The sequence below is a fragment of the Balaenoptera acutorostrata genome, chromosome 20 (assembly GCF_949987535.1).
Source record: "Balaenoptera acutorostrata chromosome 20, mBalAcu1.1, whole genome shotgun sequence".
NCBI lineage: Eukaryota > Metazoa > Chordata > Mammalia > Artiodactyla > Balaenopteridae > Balaenoptera > Balaenoptera acutorostrata.
Genome location: NC_080083.1, coordinates 44,572,465 through 44,591,588, shown reverse-complemented (window position 1 = coordinate 44,591,588; position 19,124 = coordinate 44,572,465). Strand labels below are relative to the sequence as shown.

The 19,124-nt window shown below is 51.6% G+C and overlaps 1 long non-coding RNA gene across 1 annotated transcript; it reads right to left on the bottom strand.

The window, feature by feature from the left end:
* Positions 1–5,892: 5,892 nt before the first annotated feature.
* LOC102998606 (uncharacterized) lies at positions 5,893–17,599 on the bottom strand. Its single transcript, XR_450587.3, has 4 exons — positions 17,390–17,599; positions 16,884–16,930; positions 7,171–7,269; positions 5,893–6,152 (listed from the first exon to the last, which is right to left on the bottom strand). It is a non-coding gene; the product is annotated as an uncharacterized LOC102998606 (long non-coding RNA).
* Between the last annotated feature and the right edge of the window lie 1,525 nt (positions 17,600–19,124).

The following is a 19,124-nucleotide window of genomic DNA, read 5'->3' as shown; positions in this document are numbered from 1 at the left end:
GTTAAGAAACCCCCACCCAACCCCCTCTGCTCTTCACTCTTCAGGGAAAGCATCTCTCAGCATCTCTCCTCGCTCCCTCCCAAAACTCCAGCCCCCTCCCCAGAAACAGTGTGGGTTCTGCTGGACAAGTGACCCAGAAAACATCCCTTCAGACTCATGATGCGGGTGGGGAAGAGCAGGGGACTGAGAGCCAGAGGCCCACGTCTCACCCTGTGGCCCCGGTCAGTTGCACCCCCTTTCTGAGTCCTGGGTTCCTCCTCTGTAAAATGAGGGCGCTAGGTGAGACTTCCCCGTCATTCTTAGCCCCCGCATTGGAGCTCCTCCACAAGGCCCAAGAATGCAGTGAGGGCATTCTAGGCCATTCTTTCCTGCCTTTGGAGCAGGTACCTGATAGGAGCTAATGATTCCTTGTGTGACCTTGACTGGTCACTTAAACCAGCCTGGGCCCTTCATCTGCACGTTTATTTATTCTAGTATTTGTGGGTGCTTAACGAGAGTAGTCTACACTGAGACGGTCCAGAAATGGCCCAGATTTTCATGAAAGAGGCATCTCAGCCCCCCATGGTGTCCTGCACCAGAGACCAGCTGCATGCTATATTCCTTCCATGATTACCCCCTTGACACGGAGCTGGAGGGCGCTGGAACCTTCTCCTCCCTTAGGGCCTGAAGTCAGCCAAGGGGAGAAGCCATGGTACCCCCTGGGGAATAGAGGTGGTGGCAATGTCCCTGCCCCCTTCCCCTCTCTCACACCCACCTGGTTCCCTTTGCCCTCCCATGCTCTTGAGGGACCAAGCCCCGCTCCCAGCCCAATCTACCCCTCGCCAATAAAAGATGGGATGCTCGGATTGAGGACAGGAGCCCTTTGGAATCCACAGGCAGAGGTCAGAGATGCTTCAGTAGAAGCAAGTGGCTCTCTCCCAGCTGGATTGCCCCTCCTCCTGGCCTCACTTCCTAGAGAGCCCCTTCCTCAAGAGACCTTACCTTCTGGGCAGGGAGGGGAGTGCTGAGAGAGAACTCCATGCAGGAGATAACTCCCACAACTCTTGAAAGAGACAGAGGAGCTCCAGGAAGGAAGAGGGCTGGGGGCACTGCAGAGACCCAGGGGCCCAGGCCTCCTTTGGGTGTCCTCTTAGGAGGAGATACTGACTGGCCCTCCTGGCCTGACCTGACCCTGTGGCTTCTCGGCCCTGTGTCTGCCCTGAGGGAGGGGCCAGGGAGTTGGAGGTGGGAGAGGAGAATGAGGTTGGGGGCAGGGGAGCGAGGAGGGGAAGCAGCAGAAGTGGGGAGGGAGGGTGTTGATCTGGATTCTGACTGTCGCCTTTATTAGGCACCTACTGTGTGCCAGGCGATGGGCTCTGTCCCAGTTTTACCTGGATAGTCTCATCCAGTTCTCACCCTCACAGAAAGCTCTGTGTCAGAGAAGGAAACTGAGACTCAGAGGTGTTATGTAACTTGCCCAAGGTCACACAGCTCATCAGCAGTGAAGCCAAGATCCTAGCCCAGGTCTGTCGGCCTCCAGTGGGCTCTCCCTGCTGCCAGAAAGTCCTCCTCCTGGAAAAGCAGGTCTGGGGTTGGGGTTTTCAGTCAGAGCTCATCAGGATCCCCAAAGGCAAATCTATTGTCATCTGCCCTCCTCCTCCTCACCCATCTGCCAGGCAAGTCGCAGGTGAGCCCCCTGCCACGGCCCCTGCCCCAGCCCCAGGTGCTAGCTCAGCTTTGACTGTCTCCCTGCCTCTCCCTGGTGCCCCCAAGGTGGCTCTGAGGTCACCCCACACCCCAGTGCCTTCCATTCGGCGCTTCCAGATCTCAGGATGCATAGGAAAACGGAGGCAGAGAGAGGAGGTCACATGAAGGTTGGAAGCTGGGGCTCTGGTTTTGGGCAAAAGATTGGGGGCCTGCTTATCTCCTTTGATTCAAATGAACCCTTTCCCTAACTCCCACCCCTCCCCCCCCCCCCCCAGAGACAGCCAGAGCTTTGCTTAGTTAATGAAATACAAAAGAAGGAGTCAGGGGGTGGGAGCGGCTGGAGAACACTGGAAAGCAAGGGAGAGAGGAAAAGTTGGGCCTGTTCCAAAGAGTTAATGTTCCACAGTATGATCGATTAGGTGTCAGATGTAATTTCAAACCAATACAAGATGAATGGCATAATTTTCCCTCTCTCATTTTAGACAGAATTAAGAATCCATTAGCTAACACAAATTTTTGGCAAGTTTAATAGGAGCTCAAATCTACATTCGGAGGAAAAGCTCCCCAAAGCCTGTTTCAAGCTTTTACTCCTCAGGCTCCTGGCCTCCCATGCCCTCGCAGCCCTCACAGACCCTCTGCTGTCTGTCCCCACTAGCCGTCCTCTCTCCCTTCCCCTGGTCCCCCTGTGCGCCCCTCCCCAGCCCAGCCCAAGATTAACTGGCCTGACCCCTCTCACAAAGGCTGGGCCTGCCCACCATTGTCTTCCAGTGGCAATGGGTGGCGGGGGAAGGGGCGGAGGGGCTGGCAGTGGGCCCAGGAAAAGGGGGAGGTTGTTGAATTGGCCCCAGGCTCCAGACAAACCCTAAGGAGAGGGGTGAATTGGGGCTTTGGGGCCTTTTGGGTCTCAGCTACTCCTCAGTTTCACCCCTAGAAAAGTTCTTGTTTTTATCCTAGACAAAGCATTACCCAGTTCATAAGGGGGACTCCAACCTCATTCTTCCTCAAGATCTCTTACATGTACATAAGTTAATCCACACTGTAAACCTAAGACACGGGAAGAATAGCTATCATCCCATTTTATAGATGAGGAAATTGAGGCTCAGGAGTGGGAGGAGGAGGGGTTGATTGGAGTCATCTGGGTCCAAGAGTAGCCGTTGGCTCTGCTACTTGCTCGCTTACTTGGACCCCAAGGTATTTACCTCTGGGCCTCAACTTCCTCATCTGTAAAATGGAAAGAACATTAGTACCCAGCTCATAGAATTACCCTAAGGGACAGACGAGAAAGCTCTTGATAAAGGAGAGCCTTCGTGACTGTCCAACCAGGTGGAGGTGCCAAGTGTCTACTCTGCACCAGCCTATGATTCAGCTCCTGCCTTTAACCTCTGAGCTCACAGCCTAGTGAGGAAGACACACATGTAGACCAAACCTTGCCCTGGAAGGCAAGAGAGGCTAGAATAATAATTATGGCAGCTTACCCTTACTTACCCTGTGCCAAGTGGGAGCAAATTCTTTACACGTAGTAACTCATTTACTCCTCACACCCTTATCAGATAGATACTATTATCATTATCCCCCTTTCCAGATCAGGAAACTGAGGCACAGACAGGTGAAGTAACTTGCCTGAGGCCACCCAGCTAGGAAGTGGCAGAACTAGAATTCAAACCCAGGCTGCCTGGTCCTGAAGTATGTGGCTCTTACCCCATGCTGAGCAGAGGTCAGGGCTGGGATAGTGAAGGACCAGAACGTGATTGAGCCTGCTCAGGGGTCTGGGAAGTCTTTGAAGAGGACAGTAGGCTTGAATGAGGTCTTAACTGATGAGTAGGAGTTTACCAGGAGGGCAAAGAAAGAGCATTCAAGGCAGCAAGAACAACATGTGCAAAGGCGCTGAAAGAAGTCTCAGCATGGGGGATGGTGAGTAACACACTGTGCCAACCACAACGTGGGGATCATGTGGAGGATGGGGAGAAACAAGGTTGGACAGGCAGGCCAGCTGCTTGCTTCATCATGACAATCCTGCTCTAAAAACTGGGAAGTCTTTCCTATTGTCTAACTGGTATAGACAGCCTTGCATGCCATTCTCAGGAGTTACAACTTTTTCATATTGTTTTAATAGGTAGAGCTAGCATCTTCCATGTGTCAAACACTTTATATTGATTGCCTTGTGTCTTCATTCAATAACCACACTAAGCAGGTACTGTTATTTTATGTTTAAGATGAGTAAACTGGGGCTCAGGGGTATTAAGTAACTTGCCCAAGAGACACAGCTAGAAAGCAACAGAACTGAGCATCAAACCTAGGTCTGACCCGAGAGGCCACACTCTTAATGCACTATGCTTCCTGTGTCCTGGTAGGCAGTGGGGAACTTGGGAGGAATTTTCAGAAGGGAGTGAAGGGTTTGTATTGAATTTTAGAAAAAGAATTCTGGCAGGGTGTAGAGGTTGGATTGGAACAGAGTGAGACTAGAGGCAGGGAATCCAGTAAGGAAACCATTGCATTGGTCTAAATGGAGAACAAGGCAGGGGAAGGGCCCTCCTTCATCCATGGGGATGAAAGAGAGGGCCTCCTGGAGCCTAAGTAATAATAATCATAATAATTAAGTGTTTACCCTGTACCAGGAACTTCCCATGAGCCGTCTCCAACTCTTATAATGCTGTAGGGCAAATACTGTTGGTCCCATTTTACAGATGAGAAAGCTGAGGCTCAGAGAGGTTGACCAGCTTCTCTGGACAACACAGCTATGATCCAGAAGAGCTGGGACTGACCTGAAGCCCTAGCCTTTCCTCCCATCTCACTGCCAGAAGGTGGTTGGGCCACACATCAGAAGTCAGCTCTTCCCTCTTGATGTGGCTTAATATTGCCTGGGATACCTAGGGAGATGGCCCCCCTCCCCTTTGGCCCTAGCAAGTGGCCTTGAGCTGAGGGATGTGGGAAAAGGGGTGAGGAGGAGTGGAAAAGAGAAGTTGGAGAAGGATGAGCTCTGGAGCTCTGAGGGGAGAGCCGGCAGTCATTTTTACCTGTGATTGACCATTCAGGAAGACATACAAGAAAGTGTACAGGAAGGCGAGTGCATTTAATTCTCTTAACCCTTAAGTTGGGAAGAGGCTTCATACCTTTACTTCATTTCCTAACTTTTGGGAAGTCCTTCCTGCTATCTAACTCTCATCTCTCCTAATGGAGTCACGAACAACCCCAGTTGCCAGTTTCAAGGAAGAGCTCCTGCCCCTCCACCCAGCCATGAGGACATACCTCACCACCTTCCTCATGGGGTGGGACTCGGGGGATGGGGGAGGATTCTACCCACTTACCTTCACGTCACTGCATCCCCAGAGGTGTCCCTCTGAAAGGAGGAAATGACCAGGCCACCTGGCCCAGCCCCTCCTCAGCAGAGAGGGGGAGGAATAGCAGTGTCTGAGGTGGGAAGAGAACCAAGGAGGAGCGGGAGACCTCCTGGGGCCACAGCCTGAAAAACAGACCCAGGGCTCCTGCCTTGAAGGCAGGAGGATCTCTGAGTTTTGGTAAAATTTAGTAAAATTCATGGGCATCATAGCGAAGGTCATATAAAAGAAGCCATATCTCTGCCTGGGCTAGAAATTGCAGGAGCAGGGAACTCCTGGGTCAGCCCAGGGTCACCAAGGAAGAGAATTTGGGGAGGGAGCTGGGGAGACTACTTAAGAGAAAATGGCTTCAAGGGAAAGAACTCAGGCTTTGGAAGCAAAGGGGCTCAAGTTAGAATCCAGCCCTCCTGCTGCAAAGGCAGAAGTACCTTGAGCATGTGTGTTCATTTATTCAACAGAATTTCATTGATATCCTACCATGCGCCAGGCACTGTTTGAGGCTCTGGGATGTTTCAGACAAAGATTCTTGCCTTCAGAGAACTTATATTTTGGCTGAGGAGACAGGCATAGTACATCAGTAAATTATATTAGAAGGCAGTAAATGCTATGGTGGGGGGGAAGTCATGAAAAGGTGATCTAGATTGGAGGGTGGTCCCATTTTTAGCCACTCTTCTTCATTTGTAAAATGGGGGCAATCATACTTACTCCTCAAGATAATTGTAAAGATTAAATAAAATAACATGTTTAAACCTGCATTGCCCAATTGGAAGCCACTAGCTACATGTGACTATTTTAATTTAAATTAATTTAAAATTTTAAAATGATTTTTTTAATATAAATTTATTTATTTTTGGTTGCGTTGGGTCTTCGTTGCTGCACGCGGGCTTTCTCTAGTTGCGGCGAGTGGGGGCCACTCTTTGTTGCAGTGCGCGGGCTTCTCATTGCGGTGGCTTCTCTTGTTGTGGAGCACAGACTCTAGGCGCACAGGCTTCAGTAGCCGTGGCTCGCGGGCTCTAGAGCGCAGGCTCAGTAGTTGTAGCACATGGGCTTAGTTGCTCTGCAGCATGTGGGATCTTCCCGGACCCGGGCTCGAACCCGTGTCCCCTGCATTGGCAGGCAGATTCTTAACCACTGCACCACCAGGGAAGTCCAAAAATTAAATAAAATTTAAAATTCATTTCCTTGGTCATATTTAGCCACATTTAAAGCGCTTAATAACCTCATATTGGCTAGTGACTATTGTATTGAACAGAACAGAAATAGAGCATTTCCTAACAAATGCTGGAGAAGGTGTGGAGAAAAGGGAACCCTCCTACACTGTTGGTGGGAATGTAAATTGATGCAACCACTATGGAAAACAGTATGGAGGTTCCTTAAAAAGCTAAAAATAGAGTTACCATATGATCCAGCAATCTCACTCCTGGGCATATATCCAGACAAAACTATAATTTGAAAAGACACATGCACCCCTATGTTCATAGCAGCACTATTCACAATAGCCAAAACATGGAAACAACCTAAATGTCCATCAACAGATGAATGGATAAAGAAGATGTGGTACCTATATACAATGGAATATTACTCAGCCATAAAAAAGAACAAAACAATGCCATTTGCAGCAACATGGATGCAACTAGAGATTATCATGCTAAGTGAAGTAAGTCAGAAAGAGAAAGACAAATATCATATGATATCGCTTATACATGGAATCTAAAATATGGCACAAATGAACCTATCTACAAAACAGAAACAGACTCAGACATAGAGAACAGACTTGTGGTTGTCAAGGTAGGGGGGCGAGGAGGGAGAGGGATGGATGGGGAGTTTGGGTTGGTAGACGCAAACTATTCCATTTAGAATGGGTAAACGATGATGTCCTACTGTATAGCACAGGGAAACTGTATTCAATATCCTGTGATAAACCATAAGGGTAAGGAATATGAAAAAGAATATATATAACTGAATCACTTTGCTGCACAGAAGAAATTAACACAACATTGTAAATCAAATATACTTGAGTAAAATAAATTTTAAGAAAAAGAAATAGAGCATTTCCATAATTGTAGAAAGTTCTATCTGACAGCACTGGTCCAAAGCACTCAACTCAGGGCCTGGCCAAAGTTGTATGCACAGTAATGTGAACGCTTACCGGAGGGCTCATCACTCTTGAAGGACTCAAGCTGTGAAACCGACAATTCTTCAGGTAGCCTGCCGAAGACCGCCCACTTGATGTTCTCCAGGGTTGAGTCTGAAAACAGATTGGGGAAGAGCCAGGGATTGGTCAGGGCAGGAGGAGAGTAGGAGGAGGGTCAAGTCTACAGGTTAGGGAGTTTGTGTTAAGGATTGCCCAGAGGGTGGAGGTGAGGGGAATATGTGCCTGAGGCAGGAAAGAAAAGAAGACCAAGAGGGAAGAGTGAGGAGAAAGAGAAATCCAGACACCCAAGAGCTGGCCCCAGGATGGGTCTTCATTGCCCGCCGCTAGAGAATGGATGCCACTTTTGAGATCCTTGATCTCAATACCTTTATTATTGAGTTCATTCATTCATGCAACATTTGTTTACTGAGCACCTACTATGTACCTGTTCCTGTCCTAGGTGCTGGGAGTGCTACTATAAATAAAGCCCACCCCTCAGGAACCTTGTTGTGTATGATGTGGGGGTGGGGAAACTAGACAGTGAGCATAATAAATGTGTAACATACATAGTATTTTAGGTGGTGATACGTACTAAAGAAAAAAAAAACAAAACAAAGAAGGGGGAAAGGGAAACAAGGTACAGTTTTGGATGGGGTAGTCTGGAAAAGCTTCTTAGAGAAGGTGATGTTTAATCTTGGTTGCCTAGCGGGGAAATGGGAAGTGAGTGCTAACGGGTATGGGTTTCTTCGGGGGGTGGTGAAAATGTTCAAAATTGACTGTGGTGTTGGTCACACAGCTCCATTAATATACTAAAAAGCCATTGACTTGTACACCTAAGTAGGTGAATTATATCTTAATAAAGCTGTTATTTTTGTTGGTTTGTTTGTTTTGGCCATGCAGCTGGCAGGATCTTAGTTCCCCCACCAGGGATGTAACTGGTGCCCCCTGCAGTGGAAGTGCAGAGTCCTAACCACTGGACCACCAGTGAATTCCCTAAAGCTGTTATTTTTTACAAAGTTACTCTTTGAAACTAATGTAATGTTATATGCAACTATATTTCAATTAAATAAATAAATAAATAGGGGCTTCCCTTGTGGCGCAATCGTTAAGAATCCGCCTGCCAATGCAGAGGACACAGGTTCGAGCCCTGGTCCTGGAAGACCCCACATGCCGCGGAGCAATTAAGCCCATGCGCCACAACTACTGAAGCCCGCACGCCTAGAGCCCATGCTCTGCGACAAGAGAAGCCACCGCAATGAGAAGCCCGCATGCCGCAACCAAGAGTAGCCCCTGCTCGCTGCAACTAGAGAAAGCCCGTGCGCAGCAACAGAGACCCAACGCAGCCAAAAATAAAATAAATAAATAAATAATCACTCTGGCTGCTACACCAAAAAGAGACTGAAGCAGACCAAGGACAGAAGCTGTGGGCATCCAGGAGCGAGAAGATGGCAGCTTGCACCAGGGTGGTAGCAGTGGGGAGATGAGAAGTGCTCTGATTCTGGATTTATTTTGAAGGCCGAGCAGACAGATTTGCTTTTGAATCAGGTGCGGGTGTAAAAGAGCATTATCAAGGATGACTCCGGAGTTTTGGGCTTAGGAAACCAGAACAGTTGAGGAACTAGAGTCCTGGAAAGGGAGAGGGGCTAGCCTGAGGGCACCAGTCACCAAGGGCAGCACCAGGACTCTGAAAGGGGCAATATTATGAGTTAGGTTCTAAGAGCCTGGCCTTTCAATTTGGACTGTATCCCTACTTATTGCAGAGCCCCTCGCAGCATCAGTTTCCTCAGCCTGTTTTCAGCGAGCTGCAAAGACTGATTGGGACAGACCTGACTCATTGAAGGTGCTGGGAGAGCTTTTATTCCTTCTCTTTCCCCTTCCTCCCTGACCTTCTACCTGAGACAGCTCTGAGCCGGAAGCCCAGGAGAGAATGAGGAGGGGGTATCTTGCAGACCTCAGGTCCCAGAGGGAGTGCGGGACTGGGGTCTGAGCACTGCTCCCAGCTGTCTGAGTCCTGCAGCAGGGAGAGAAGAGGGAAAATATACTCGACCCCCTGAACCTGAACTGTGGGCAGCGTGTGTCCTGTGCTTCCACCTTCTCTGGGGCAGGAAGGCTCATGCTGACACATTTGGGATTGGCAGAGGATGCTCTCTGAGCCAGTTCTTCCCAAGCCAGTGGGAGATTCTAGGAAGTCTTTAATTACCGCCTCAGAGTGGATGCTAGGTTAATGTGATGATTGGAAAGGTGTATTTTTCAATTACATTTAACGAAAAGATTTATAGTCAAGTAAAATATAATTAGGAGGCTGCCAGTAGACAGGCCCTCTGAGAGGAAGAAAGAGAGATGAGACAGACCCCTAATGGGGCAGGCTGGAGCCCAGGCTACAGGACCTGCTTACCCTTCCCCCACTCCTCTTCGAACATGTCAAAGTACTCATCAATTCAACCATACAAACACATTGGCTAAGTACCTATTGCATGCTGTGCCCAGAGTTTACCGTGGGAACAGAACAAATACTACAGTCCCTGTCCTCAGAGAGCTTACAGACCAGCAGGAGAGACAGACAGAAACCAAGTCAAGAGTTAATAAAGGACTTCTCTGGTGGCACGGTGGTTAAGAATCCGCCTGCCAATGCAGGGGACATGGGTTCTGTCCCTGATCCGGGAAGATTGCACATGCCGCGGAGCAACTAAACCTACGAACCACAACTACTGAGCCCGCGTGCCACAACTACTGTAGCCTGCAAGCCTAGAGCCCATGCTCCACAACAAGAGAAGCCACTGTGATGAGAGGCACACACACCGCAACGAAGAGTAGCCCCTGCTCGCCGCAACTAGGGGAAGGCGGGGCGCAGCAACGAAGACCCAGCGCAGCCAAAAATAAATAAATAAAATAAATAAATTTACAAAAATAAAATGAAGAGTTAAGTAAAGTGCTGCAAAGGAAATAACAGAATGCTGAACTAGAGAATAACCAGGGCACCACTTTGGATAAAGACATCAGAAAAAGTTTCTCATGGGGGTGAGGGGACAACTGAGACTTGAAGGGTGAAAAAAAAAAGCTGGTCACAAAAAGAGTGAGAAGGAGGCGAGGGGATTGATTTGGGCCAAGAAAGCAGCTCAGTCCCTAGGGTGGGCAGGTGATCTTTCCAATGTTTGCAGAGTGGGAAGAAAGGCCAATGAAGCTGGAGCATGGGGAGGGAGAGGCAGAAAATGACACTGGGGAGGGAAGCAGGGACCAGACCCAGCAGGTAAGGAGTTTGGATTTTATACTACGTGCTAAGGAAGCCACTGCAGAATTTTAAGACAGGGAGCGAAAGACCCAGCTTATATTTTTAAAAGATTACCCTAGCTGCTGTGGGAGATTGGATTGCAGGGGGCAAGGTGGGAGGCTAGAGCAGAGACTCAGATGAGAAGTGACATGAGCTGGCTTAGGGGGGAGGCATTGAGGAAGGAGAGAGGAGTCTGGACTCGGGGTACATCAGTGGTTTTTGGTGAGAGTCTATATGGAGAGTGAGAGGTAGGGAGAACTTGAGGGTGACTCCCAGGATTCTTGCTTGAGCAACTAACTGGGTAGTTCCATTTATTGATGGGGAAGCCAAGAGAAGAAACAAGAGGGAAGACATGTGGACAATGGGTTCAGACTTGGAATGGAGACCCTGTAGAGGCTTCTGAAGGACAGAGATCTGAATGTCCCACAACAATGGGGTTCCCTCTCACCACCCCAATCCTTTGCTTCCTAGCTTGCCCTTCAGCTTTTCTGCAAGTCTAACTTCCACTCCTGCTGTGCTTGGGAGTGCATGCCTCTCAAGTTTGGAGAGAGAATACTGTCATTCATTCTCAATTCCCTTTAACTGCCTAAATTCCTGAAATTCTACCACTAAATTTATACTGTACGCGTATGCATTGAGCACCCACTATGGGTCAGACACTGTGCTGGAAGCTTTAGCAACATTATTTCATCCAATCTGGCTAACCACTCTTTCCATAGTATTAATGTAACAATACTAATAGTGACCACTTAATGACAACTCTCTTGAGCTAAGCCCTTTACGTGAACTGTCATATTTAAATCACACTGAGAAATAACCTGCCCAGGGTCACACAGCCAGTTAGTATTGAAATTGGGATGAGTAATCTAGGATTGTCTCCAGTACACCAGGCTCTCTGAGGAGGATGAAGACTTCATGAGGAGCGCGTGACTGATGGAAAGGAGGAGCCATTCGGATGCCTTTCCCCTCTCCCTCACTCATTCTGTCCCAGATAAGCACAGAAGCAGCAGTATCCTCCCAGACTTACCTGGGTGCAGAGGGCAGGCACTCCTGATGGCAACCCCAGGGCCTGCACCGCCCGTTTGTCGGGGAAGGAACGTTTATTATAGGAGCTACCAGACCCTTACCATGGTTGCCTGGTATCATTGGAGGGAAGTGCCCACATGATGAGGCGTCCTGTGACACAAAGCCTCCCCCACACTCTAAGAATGGCTTGGGCGTTTGTGTATGTGTGTGTGCATTTGTGCAGGAACCGGTACAAAAAGGGCCAGGTGACTTGCACACATGTGCAAGCCGGAATAGGCCTGCCTCCCATGCATTTCCCTCAGGATATGTGTGTGTGTGTGAGGTATCTGGCTGTCTAGGCCCTCACAAAGGCAAATAATCTGTACATTTCTTCATGCCCGTAACTGTGAGTGGAGTTCATGCAGGATGGAAAGGGCCTGGCCCCAGAGTTGAGTTCTGAGCTCAGTTCCCACCTCTTCCTGCCTGTCTCCAGCTCTCTGCATCCCCCTCCACCTCCTCCCTTGCCAGGGCAGAATGCCCTCAGCCTGTGCCGGCTGGCACACATGCCACATGGTGACTGGAGCACGTCTGGGCAAGGATGACGCCCCCCAGGCCCGGCTGGGATACTAAGCCACCCGCTCCCTCCCCCATCTCCAGAACGGAGCGTCCCCATCTCGCCCCCTTTCTCAGCCAGGGACACAGGGAGCAGGCGGGGACACAGCACAGACAGATACAAACACACAGATGCACCCGGAGATGCCCACAGGCGTGTGCCCCAGAGAGGCACAGACACGGGCTTCACACAGGCTTGGGTACACTCACATACACACACACACACGCACAATCACCACTTGCACAGATCCCAGCAGGCAGAAGCAGACCCGCTAGGGTCCAGCCCCGCCGGCCAGGCAAACCCACCCAGTGCCTCTGTCCGTGGTGCTGAAAGCAGACAGACCTCTTTACAGAAGGAAGAGATGGAAAGAGACTTGGGATAGGTAATGGACAAGAAAGAAGGAATGGAGGAGAGAGAAGAGAAGGGAGGGGGAAATCCACAGATAAAGGAGAGAGAGAGAGGAGAGAGAGAGAGAGAGAGAGAGAGAGAGAGAGAGAGTTTAGAAGATACCAGGAGAACCAAAGTATTGTGAACACTGGGACAAGGAGAGGGAGGTGATAATGGAAGGTGAGCTCAGTCCCCCATTCCTGCCCAAGTGTAGTATCAGGCTCAAGGATTTATCTGTCTTTGCCTTTCAGGGCCAAGAATGAAAAGAGTTTGGTAGGGGTACAATGGCATGTGAGGGACCCTGGATGTGTGGTTTCTGTTGACCCCCAGTTGTCTTTTTCAGGGTGTCTTCTTGCCCTGGAGGATCTTAAAACAGTAGAGTAAGGAGAGAGACACCAGGGAAACCCAATAATGACCCTGCAAATAGCTCCCCACATGATTTCTTATCCCAAATGGTGTTGGGCAAGTGGACAACAATGTTGATCTGGATTTGTTCTGGGGATTGCAGGGGTTTAGTGACTGCTTAATTTTATCCACAAGATTGGATTATGGGTTGCTATCTCCCTCTCTTGAGATAAAAGCTTCCCTCTGGTAGGATTGTCTAGTAAGAATGGATCTCTCACCAGCAGCCTCTTAGTTGTGAAATTTATGGAACACCAGTAATGCCCACTTTCCTGATTGGGAGGGGAGGATTTCAAGGACCAAAAGGTTTATCATATAACTAGGCAAGAGAGAATGAAGGGGAAAATGAGAGAGAGAAAAAAGAGGAAAGGGGAAGAGAAAGAATTGTGAAGATAGACAGAGGATGAAAGAAGGAAGGGAAGAGGAAAGAGATTGGAGAAAGAGGAAGGGGGAGGGTGGAGATGCAGATGGCAGGAGTGAGAGAGGGCATGAATGACCCAGACAGACTACAGTGTCCAGGGAAAGGGCAGAGGAAGAATGCCAGGTGGAGCAAATTGCTTCTCTAGAGCTTCCCAGGGGCCCAGATTAGACTGGAAGTCCTGGAGCTGTTCACAGTGGCATCGTTCACCCAGAGCTTCAAGCAAAAGACCCCATGGGCCTAGACTATGGATGTGAGGAGAAGCTGCCCTAGCAAACAGGGTGGGTGAGGTCAGATGCAATCAAATCTGCCTGTGTGTTTCCCCGTGGGTGGGCTGGGAAGAGTGGGTGCCTCCTTGTGGGTATTTCCACCTATTTGCACCAGTGGCAGGAAGAGAAAGCCACATGTGTGGAAGATCACTGGAGAGTGGATATTAGACTTAGGATGAGGAGCAGGCAGAGGAAGAAGAGAAGCAGAAGCAGAAGAGTAAGTGGAAAAGAAAGGATACTGGATCTCCTAAAGTTTTTTGACCTCGTAATTATTCTTTCTTTTTTTCCTATCAAGAGGGAAGAAGCCAAGCCTAGGGCAAAATGTGTGTCCTTACCTATAGTATAGGTATAACCAGAGTCCCAGCTTCATAGGGTGGTTGACATGATCATCAGCTCATGTATAATGCTTGTCAGTTACTGATACATAATGAACTCCAAATATATGCTAGTTTCCATATTGTTGTTGCATCTTGGTCTTGCACTAGGATCAGTTGAGAAATCTTTCATGTATGACTAGACCTTCTTGCTACAGTCTCAGGTCCACCTTTAGGCACTGTGGTAGACTGTGATTTTCCCAGCTTTTCAAATTTACTCCTAAAGAGAAGGAGCCAGGAGGTTTGCTGGGGTACAGAGGGGGAACCTCATGGTCTAGGGAACAGGGTGCCCATCAGGGGTCATTAAGGATGTTTTCCTGGATTCCTGAAAAAGCTGGACCCTGGACCTACATCAGTGTTTTGCTGCCCAGACTGGAGACTCAGCACCCCACCCTATTCAGTGCTGGTGCCCCGGTCCTGCTCAAGCCTGTACGGATGTGGACATGTGGGGCATTTCTTCCAGACTGCTCTCCCAACCTCGATTCCTTTGCCTTTTTTCTACCTACCCCTCACCTTCTTTCTTCTCAGGAATCTAGCTGGGAGAAAAGGAATTCCCTCACTATTTAGAGGTGTGGGATTTCCCCATCCTTCACAGGCCAAACGGATGGCCTCATTCTGGAGGTCAAGGAAGCATGTGGGGGCTGGCACAAGGAGGGGTGAGGGGTGGCAGGGCAGCCCCCATGTCCTCCCATTCCCCCCAGCTCCTGTCTCATCACTGTCACTATTCAATCATAGCAGATGGGCTGCAGCTGTGAGCGCCAGCCCGGCACACAGGCTGGTCCGTGCCACTTGGGAGAGAAGGAAGAGAAAGGGAGGGAGGGAAGGAGGAGGGATGAAAGGAGGAGGGAGAGAGGAAAGGGAAGAAGAGGAGGAGAAGGAAAAGGAAGAGAGTGGAGGAGGAGAGAGAGGACTTGAAGAGAAAGAAGACTTGGTACCTTTTATGCCTCTCCCATCCCAGCAGGAGAGCAGAGGCCAGGGCTGGGCTCACAAGCTGGGCAGTGCCAGGCGAGATGGGCATATGCCCTTGATTACTACCAGGACCGCAGGCCAAGCCTCCGCAGCCGCCACGGCCTCATAAATCAGTTTTTAAGTAGCAACCACATGGACATTTCCCAGCTGAGAGGTCTGGCCTCTGTTAGCCCAGCTAGGGCAGCCCAGGTGGAGGGGCAGGTGCCAGGCCAAGGCAGGAAAAGAGAGAGGTTGTCATCAAGGCTTGATGGGCAATGGGGTTGGAGCTTGTTCAGGGAAAACCTGGGGGCAGGGGCTCCCACCAATAAGGAGTAGGTAAGAAGGTGACAGGTGCCTGGCAGTGGGTCCAGAGCCCCCCATTGTGGCTCCCAGACCCTGCCCTGGGTTCCCCTGGGGGAAGCTGCTTATGATGAGGAGGATGGTGCTGCCCCTGGGACCTCCTCCCTCCAGGTCCCCCTCCCACCAGGAATCTATGTGAGTGTCAGGGCAGTGTGAGGGCCTGTGCACTTGGGTATCTGAATGTGCTCACAGCTCCTGTTGGGTAAGAAGGTACGTCCCCACTATCTAGCCCAGGCCCAGCACAGACCAAGTATCTGTAAAACTGCTTGAATGAATAAGTGATTGAGTGTGAAGGGGGCCAGTTATGTGTGTTTACAAGAAGGGGAGCATTCATATCTGAGTGTGTATGGTCTCTGAGTCTGCGTTTATGTGCGTATGTGGAGGGTGTCTGTGGGTGCTCTGAGGAGGTCTAGTCTGACAGACATCCTTCCACATCCTCCTTTGCAGGATCTCCACCCCACACAGCCCTCCTGGGCCCTGATTCCCCCCTTCTGAGGACCCACCAGTAGCACAGCAGCTCCTGAATTTCACACCCCCAGCCCGATCCCCAGCTTGGCGCCCCCTCCTCCCCCCTGTGCAGGCCAGCGTTGGTGGCTGGGGGTGGGGGCTTGGCTGAGGATGCGGGGAGGGTCGGGAGTCCCGCCCCTGGAACCGCGGGCAGAACCGCGGGTGGGGCGCCCAGCCTTCCTGCGCCCGGTGTCTCTTCCCCGGGTGAACAGATGTCTCGGAATTTTAGATGTGCTCTCCGCCCCTCCTCGCAATACCCGCCCCCACCCCAAGCTGGCACCGGCTGTGGTGTGGCGCCCTCCTTTCCCCCACCTCCGACAGCAGAACCGGCTGATGGATCGGGGAGCGCGGCCGGAGGCCTGGGCCGAGGGGCGGCAGAGGCCCACGGGGGTCGCGGCAGCGGGCTGGGCCGAGTCTCGGAGGCTCCTGGCGTGGAGGGAACCGGGGCGGCGCGGCCCGGCCTCTTGCCTTCTCTCGTTCCTTCCCTTCTGCCGCAGCTCCTCAGCCCTGTCTCTCTTCGGTCCTCTGTCCGCGATCTACGGTCTCTCTGCCCCACCCCACAGCCCAGCCGCGTCTATGCAGACCCCCTCCGCACAGAGCCTCCTGCTTCGAGACAGAAACACCTCCTGGCAACTTCGGCGGAATTCTTCCCTCCAGAGACCCCTTTCCCTGCATTCCGTGAGCCACCCCATCCCCAGCTGGCCGCCCGCCCGCCCTCAGTAGAAACCCGGAGTTTATCCGGAGAACATGGAGGGAGGGCAGGAGGGGAGGGGGCTCCAGATTAGGGAGGCTGAGGAGGCTGGTCGGCCCGGGCTGAGAGACACCCAAATTCTCTAATCACTGCTAATTAACGAACAATCCAATTCCGTGGACCCCCAACTCGGGGAAGGGGGGGCGGGACCCGCTGAGGGCAGGCGGGGGCCTTGGCAGGGCTTGGCAGCCGGGTGGTTCCAGGCGCCCTCCCCCGCCCCACCCCCACCCGCCAGCATTCCGAGGTAACAGGCATTTGTTACCCGGCTCGTGCCAGGAGCGATTGGCAGGTTCGAGTAGGCACAGCCATTCCGCACGCAGATGTCCCTGTGCCCGCTCTCCTGATATGAATTCTGTCAGCTCCAAATCTGAGGGAGACGAGCAGACAGCCACACAGACAGTTACAGACACAGACACAGACACAGACCGTGCAATTGTCTGGAGGACTCAGAACTCCACAGATATTTTTCTTCCCTGAAAAAAAAAAAAAACTGAATGAAAGAAAAATAAGAAAGGCTCCCACTAATTTGGGGAGACGTGTCTGAACCCCTGAGAGCGGCCCTCACTCCTTCCATCCTCCCTTGGTTGCCTGCCCAGACTTTTCCAGCCTCCCCCAGCACCCTGCAGCAGCATCCCTGAACTTCAAGTCATGGCAACTAGAGTTGCTGCAACCAGAGCTCCAGAGTTGGAGCCTGGGAGGTCTGCTCCCTTGACCCAGAACCCAGAATTTCTGAATCCCTGCAAAGCTCTAGAATATCACCAAGGTGTAGGTTCCAGTCGTCTAGAATCTCTGAAATTAAAAACTCCAGAACTCCCGCTCCAGGGCAAATTGTGCCCAGTGCCCAATCTTTGGATCACCTTCTCCATTAGAGAGGGGGACCTGGGCACTGTTTGGTGCCCTGGAATGGAGGGCCCCGCATGCCTGGTACTCACCGGCTGTCCCCAGCTTTGGCAACCAGCCCAAAATGCAGCCTGCCCTTTGACTTAGGAATGTGGAAAGGTCAGGCCCCCTGACTCCTGCCCCTTTCTGGCACTCTTTCCCAGCTCCAGTTCCCATCCTGACCCTCCACACCGAGGTGGACTTGGCTATTCCACCTCTGCCTGCCCGCCCCGCCCCACTCCCCGCGGCTGTGAGAGCGACCTGGTTGGTCACTGGGCATCTGTGAGCAGGATGGGCATGAAGGGCCACTGGGGTTTTGTTCTCCCTGGGCAGCCCATGCTGGTGGAAGAAGAGGAGGCAGGCAAAGGGGGCAAAGAAACTCCACAATGTCGGAGGAGAGGGCATGGAAGGGTTTGGGTTGTGGTTTGTTGGATTGTTTTTTAGATTTTTTCTTTCTTTCTTTTTTAAAGCAAAAGCCCCCATCCTGTGTCATCATTTTTATGGGATCTGCAATTCTGGCAAAAATCTGTCTTTAATTTAGCTGTCCATATAAAAATCCTCACTGTATAATAATGAACAGATGCCATGGAATTTAAGCTGGAGCCTCGGCTCCTCCCCGCTTTCCCCCCGCGCCTGGCACCGGGCACCGGGCACCGGCTGAGTGGCACAGACTGGCACCAACGCGCGAGCGAAGGGTGGGCAGGGGGCGACCTGGGCTCAGCGCCAGGGCGCTGGGGTGGTGAAGGGGTGTCCAGGCGCCGGGCTTAGCCAGCGGGGAGCTTTTTTCGTGGAGGCACCAAGGGAGAAGTGTTTGAGGAATTTTTCTGTCTTTTGCCACAAAGAGATCAGTAGTTAAGGATTTTGTTTTGGTTTTGCTTAGGGGCTGTGTGGTTCTTCTCAGATTTTTTAAAAAAGCACCGCCCTCCCCCCAATATAAACCCAAGTGTTTTCGCTGTTTTAACTGAGTTGTTTTTAACCCACCCCCTGCGCGGCGCCCCGGCCTCTGCCTCAGAGCCCAGCCGAGCGCTCGTTCGCTGCAAGCGGGATCCGTTCCGCATCCGGCCGGCCCACGGTATCCCGGGCGCCGGCGCCTCCGGGGACTCCCGGGCACCTCCCGCAGGGCATGAGTACCCTGCTGCCCTCCAGGAGTGAGGCCGGATGTGGCATCTGATTAAGGAGCAGGAGAGATGGAGGCAAGAGAGAAATCCTTACTTGCCCCACACGATTCGCTCGCTTTTCCCAAGGGGAAAGAAAAAACTCTGCGAGTCCAGTGTCCCCTGCTGCCTCCGCCTGCGGTCCAGAAAGCAGGCATCGACTCGGGATTGAGGGGTTGGTTCTGAGCACCCCCCCGCCCACCTCTCGCCTTTAATGCGACTCTGGCGAGAACAGATGTCCCAAGCCGGGCGGACTGCCCAGACCCCGCCCAGCTGTGCCCTTGGCGAAGACTTGGCTGAGGGTAGGAACTGGCACGCGGGTCCCCAAAGGGGTTTGGGGGCTCCCTCGGCCCTGGCGGGACCTGACTTCGCAGCCTTGGCCTCCTGGCTAGCACAGCCTCGGGCGGAAAGTGGAAGCGCCCCAGAAAGACCTGTTCCTAATTCAATTAATTCCGAAAAGAGGAATGAGACGCAGACAGAAGTGGAGGGAAGCCCAGAGAAAGGTTCGAATAACGGAACACCAGGCACATGCTCTCGGCTCTGGAACCCTGCAACCTCAGTCGGCCTGGGAGGCTGCGCTGGGCTCCTGCGCTGGAGCGGGCAGGCAAGTGGGCAGCACCAGAGCACATCCGGG